Source organism: Olea europaea, chromosome 16 (genome assembly GCF_002742605.1).
Source record: "Olea europaea var. sylvestris chromosome 16, O_europaea_v1, whole genome shotgun sequence".
NCBI classification, from domain to species: domain Eukaryota; kingdom Viridiplantae; phylum Streptophyta; class Magnoliopsida; order Lamiales; family Oleaceae; genus Olea; species Olea europaea.
Window position 1 is genome coordinate 9,491,634 of NC_036252.1, and position 6,416 is coordinate 9,498,049.

A 6,416-nucleotide genomic window follows, 5' to 3' on the forward strand; every position below is an offset into this window, starting at 1 on the left:
TTGACATACTCGAACAATGTTGTATTAGCAATACATGACAGAGCAAAATCCAACATCACCAAAGTATGATCGTTCTTATATAATGTACTATGATGACCTCAAGTCGAAGGACCAATTTTACTACCGAACGTTAGACATTAACCTCTAAAACTCATGTAGTTATCCATATGGAATCTTCCCAACGAGTCTCCAATGTTTTCTTCTATAACAAAAATCCACGTGTTAATTTAAGTGTCACCACACTTTTTTTTATTTAGATCAAGTACTTACTTTAAAAGTAATAATTATTACACATGATGATCTATTCATAATATCGATATTAGTATCACTTTATACCTTATGACCAAGGATAATTTGACCAAGTCAAGTTTAAGTGACAGGTCAAGTCCACTTGGACTAATATTAATAGGTTGCTAGGGTTTGAAAATTCATAAGAGAAAATAATTATTACTAGCATGAGAAAGAAACATAGTTCTCTCAATCTTATTCCCTATGCAGATTTCCATTGCACGTTGAATAATTAGATAGCTGTGAATTATAGATTGTGACTATTTGAGTTCAAGAAAAGTAAAGAAGTTTGCAGAATTTAACAAAGGTAAGATTTATAACACAATTTCTATCTAAACACAAAATAGATCGTTGGTAGAAATTGAAATTTTGTTTATTTTTCGATATGTATAATTAAGTAAATTCCCAATAGTGGTATCAAAACTTACTTTGTGTTTGTTAGAAAATATTTTGTATCTTGGAACAATCAAAAGTTGTCTATTCTTGTTTTTCTTGTTTCTAGCTTTTGAGAAAATTAGTTTTCATCTATAAAATATGTTTTTTTTAAGAAAGTTAATTTTTGGTAAAAAGTGGATTGAAATTAGCAACAGGTAGATGTAGTGACTGGCTGTAGCAGCCTACGTAACGCTGCCGCATGTAGGTACAAATACATGAGCGCTGATTGAAGATCACTCTATCATTTTGTTCCTATATAAATGGTTAAAAGTCTCATATCATTCCACACACGATTATTCACCATACAACTCTTTGAGATGAAAAATCATGTGTTTTCATCTATACCTTCATGCTGCTTTTGTAACCCAGGTGACATAATTCAAGCATCGTCTCTATGTTATTATAGCAGTCACCTCTTCTTTATTCAAGTCATTAGCAGGTGTCTCTGGGAAGGGCTATTCAAGGACATAACCAATTTTTTATGCCTAAGAACAAATTTTAGATTGTGCTCCCAATCAAGAGAATTTAGTTTTGTTGTTGGCATCTAGTATGCCTCTCAAATATATATGGTTACTCATGATTCAATAAATGTAAATGATGAAAAGTAAAAGAATAATATACAAAATACATCAATTAATTTAACATGATCCTTTATTAAATTAATCATGTTCTCATTGTTTAACTCAAATTTATGACCTTTACGTATATTTGTGGTATCCATACTTAACTCTCAGTGGGATGAGACCCCATTGGCTATATAAAGACTGAAAATATGCAATTCAACCTAACCAACACTAAGAGGGAATGAATAGGTAATTTTGTGTGCTCTACTTGATTGAATTTTAATTCAAAGGAAAGAAAGCGTGGGTGAATGAATACAATTTTGTGTTTATTCGAAATTTAAACGATTTAATTAATAATTACAACAAGTTATGGTTATTAATTTGTCAAGATGAATTCACATGCAATCTATCCTATGTTAAATTGCTGCAGTTTAATAAATTGTAGAAATGTAAATAACATAGGATATTTGTTGGTGGAGAAAACTCAGTATGAATCCACTATAAACGAATCAATATATAATACTATTAGACTCAACCAATACAAGTACTTTCTGATCTCCTGACTGTAATTTCCCGAAGCCCTCCTAGATTGTGTGCTCTTGCACCAACTCCCGAATTTCTGATTTTGTTTATCTGCTATAGATTCCTGAGAACTTCTTGTTTTCCAACAACCAAAACACTGATCTCCTTCTTTGATCTTCAACCTTTAACAGATACTTTGGAAGCATGGGTTTTGGTGTTTGATTTGTGGACTTTTGATGTTTTTCAATTGCAATACTCAAGCATGTAAGGATTATATAATGGATGTTTTGGGTAGTATGGCTTGTTAAAATTCTAAAAAATCTCAAATTATGGTCGCTCGAGATGCACTGCCGCTCAAGCGAAAGCTCGCAACAAGTGAACAAAGGGTATGTTGCTCAAGAGAAGTCCGGGTAGTAGGCGAGTGATGAGCATTATGTTTTTGTAGCTCAAGCAATGTCTTGACCAGAGGCAAGCAAAATTGTAGCGACTCATCTATAGAAAAAATGCACCTAACTCAACGACTTTTACACATGTTCAATTTAGTCATTTTTATTCACAAAATCACCAATTACATTAAAACCTAACAAACTCCCCCTTTGGCATTCTTTGATAAAATATTAATTACATCAAATACAACCAAAATGACCTACTCAAAACAACTGACTCAACTCACTATTGATTTGCCTTTGTCAAAGCTATTTCCTAAAATCACAATTCACGTACTAAGTCTAAAAGCACTAGAAACAATAACATAAGTAAAAGTAGTTATAGATGGTTATCAATAAATGCAAAATCATATCAGCTAGATTAAGATACAATATTAATGTAAGCCAAAGCATAAAAAACATACATCAATATTAAAAACATCAAACCTTAATCTAGCAATATCTCTAAAAAAATGTGTCAATCTACAATCTACAATTGCCTCCCCTTTTTTTTGTCACAAATAATAAGGGGATCCCTAGTAACTAATCAACAGTGGACCCATTGCCATCATCAGCATCCTTAAACTCATAGTTGTCACCGTCGTAATCCCAATGTATGCAGATCCATCAAATTCCTTGTTGTAAATAAGCAATCATGCCAAGAATGATGGCAAATGAAGGATCAACAGGAATAGAAGCGAATGCTAGAATGAAATCAACAGGTGGACGTGGAACAGAGATGGATGACGAAGAAATATTAGTAGTGGAGATAATGATAGCAAGATGAGATGGAAAGATATCACAGTGATCACTAATAGGATCATCGCTTTGCCGGATCAGCATGCTCAACCGGCTCAATAGGAGCAAAAGATAATGGGACATAAGATGGACTCTGCGATATAGTAGTGTGACAATAGGATGACTAACCCATCCTAATACTCTATCTGGGAATGTAACCAAGAGATGTGGCTAGTCGATGAATCAAAAATGCATAAGGTGGACCTATCCGATGACATGGCATTCTAAAGGTACGTAAAATATGGATATTTACCTAGAACTCTTAGACTAGAAAACAAGGCAAAGGTGACAACCCTACAAAAAGGGGCTCCCAACCCCATGTAGTAAGGATGACGGCCAAATTGGAAGAAAGGTCAGGAAGGATTACCTAACGTAAGAAGAAATTAGATTCTAAGACTTCCTAAGTGATAGAATATATAAACCTAGACCTACTATAGGAAGTTGACCCACTAGATGGCTGTGTAGAAGTTTGGGCTCGCTAAGGTGCCATTTGTAACAAATAAGCAAAGCTAAGATATCAATAACTGAAACTAGGATATAGTATTAAACCTAGAGCACAAACGAAATGATAAGCATGAATACACGTGAAACAAGGTAAAAAATTGTTTAATGCACATAAATCGATGCAAAATTCCAAATCCATGTCAAGCAATGCAAAAAACAACCAAAGCACAAAAAAGTAGTTCAAAATTTGACAAAGGCATGTAAAATAGTGCGAAAATCGACACAAACACAAAAAACATTGTAGAAACTAATGGAAAATGCAAAACGATACAATAGTGGCGTAAAGTAGGCAAAATGATGCAACATTGTGTAAACACATGCAAAACAATGTAAAAATTACCCAACTCATGGAAAACGATGCAGACACTAAACAATTCATGCAAAGTAATGTAAAATGGGGGGTTTAGAGCAGTGGTAAGTGTATTTTATACATTTATCTATGCCATTAAATTTGAGTATTTGTTAGTAATTTAAGTGACTTATAACTTAATTTTGTGATAATTATGTTTGTTAGGTTAAAATCAATGCATATTAGTGGATTTGGATGGAAAAAATGAAAAACGTGCATTCAACAATTGATTTGGACCAAAAAACGATAATTGAAGATCATATGACATCAATTGGATGCAATTGGAGGTTAAAGGAATGAAATAGAGTTGAAGCAGCTTCACAAATCAATTTACAGCCGAAGAAGTTTTGCTCCAGATTTTTAGCCTCAATTTGAAGCAGTTTCACAAATCTTTGAGTATGCTTTCCAACATACTTTTAATCACCCCAATCAAAGGTTGGAAGAGAAAGTTATGATAAAATTATCGCAAGCTATCAAGGGACGGCATCACGAAAATGGAGTGCGCACAAGCATTTTTTCCCCATGCACGAGACCTTGATATGCATTTATCGAGAGCAAAATCATTGATCGGTTGCACACAATGAACTATATGGCATGCAAGGATGGGCCATTTTCCTTATTCTGATGAAATTCTACATAGAAACAATATCTCGACATCCTATATAGACCTAAACACGCCTAGAACGTAAGAGACCTCCCTTGACCTAATGTTTCATCGTATTATACATATTTTTGAAGCGAAAAAAGATGCTAGATCAGCAACATAAAAGGAAATTGTACAAGATTCTTAAAGACTATCACCCAAAATGAAGATTTCATTCAAGGAAGTGGATTTTTCTACCTTTTCCATATTTCTTGGGTCCGAGAGATGTCTTTTCGTTATTTCTGATATAATTTAATAATTAGGATGGTGGCTAGATTTTTCCTTTGTATTTGATGAATGATGAACCCTATTATTTTTTTATTAAAATTCAAGACAATTATTTTAGAATTTCATGATTTTTCTTGATTGATTTTGCATTCACATTGAACTATTTGATTGTTTGATCACCAATTAGATAGTAAGTTGCTCGTTAAGTATACGAATACTCACAATAAGTCTATAACGCGGTAAAATCAACACATAGACAATAGGTATTAGGAATAATATCTATAGCATGTGTAATCATGTGTGATAAATCCTTTGAATCAATGCATGTTTTCATGTTAATTTAGACTAAGAATAAGATCGGGCCGTGTTAAACATAGGTTTAATATATCTTGAAAAATAATATTGAATAAAAGTGGATTATTGATTGTCTTGAATGCATAAATTTACTAAATTACGAATTAAGAGTTGAATTAAATGGCAATAGGGGATTCACGATTTCAATACATTCATATATTAGATAAATATTTTATTTGCTTTCTTAGTTTAGGATTAGCTTAAAATACATACAAAACAACTCCTTTAATTTATATCCCTTTGAATTCAATAAAAGCTATTGAACCAGTTATTAGACCTTACTCCTCATGCGAACGATACTCTTAACTCACGAATCTATTACTTGTACAACGATCCCACATGCTTGCGTGATTTCTACGAACACTTGTGGTCATAGGTACCCAACAAAGCGTCGTGAAACATCGACGAAGGTTGTGCAGTGCAAGGACATAAGAGGTGGTGATAGGGTGCCCAGACATAGACAGCAGGGTGACACAATAGAGAGATGTATTGTAATATGATGTCAAGACCTAGGGTGACACAATGTTAAGACATAGGGCGACAAAACATCAAGACATAGAGTGACTCAACGCGACATCAAGACACAGGTGAACATGATGGCAATACAAAATGCACATCGTGTTTGACATGTCATTGACGCAAAATCCGATGAAAATTAAGACAAACATGAGACATGAAGGCATAAATGAGGCCATGACACTGTGCTTGAAGAGTGTGGAAAAATGTGCATCCAAAAAACGAGCAAACTCATATGGAATAGGCAATAGGTCGAACGATTGGCGAGCATGTGGAAAACAATAGTTTCAAACTAAAATGCAAACCAACCAAGTAATCCATCAACTGAACCTATCCCAACCTCTATCAAAAGTGTGTGCAACTGCAAAAAGTAAATAACCCTAATGTACGTGATCATGAATAAAATTTCAAAGCTTGATGTTGGTTTGTGACACAGAGGTAATGAAAATTTTAAACAGCCTCCTAAATATGCAATCACATTGGAAGAATGGATACAATTGTGCAAAAGATTCGAAAATCCCCAGAAAGGGGGGGGGGACAAAACTAAAAAAAAAAACTAGGGTTTAGAAATTACCTTCAAATCATGATGCAATTTCAAAATGAATTGATGTGAAATGATTACAAGGTAGATGTTCACACGTCTAAATGATGAATTTATCAAGAATTGGAGATGAGCAGCAAGAATTTGAGAGAAAATCGAAGAAAAAAGGATGAAAATTGAAGCTACAATGTATTTCAAACATCACTTAAACTTGTCACATCGTTCGAGTGAACGTCGAGTGAGAAATGCA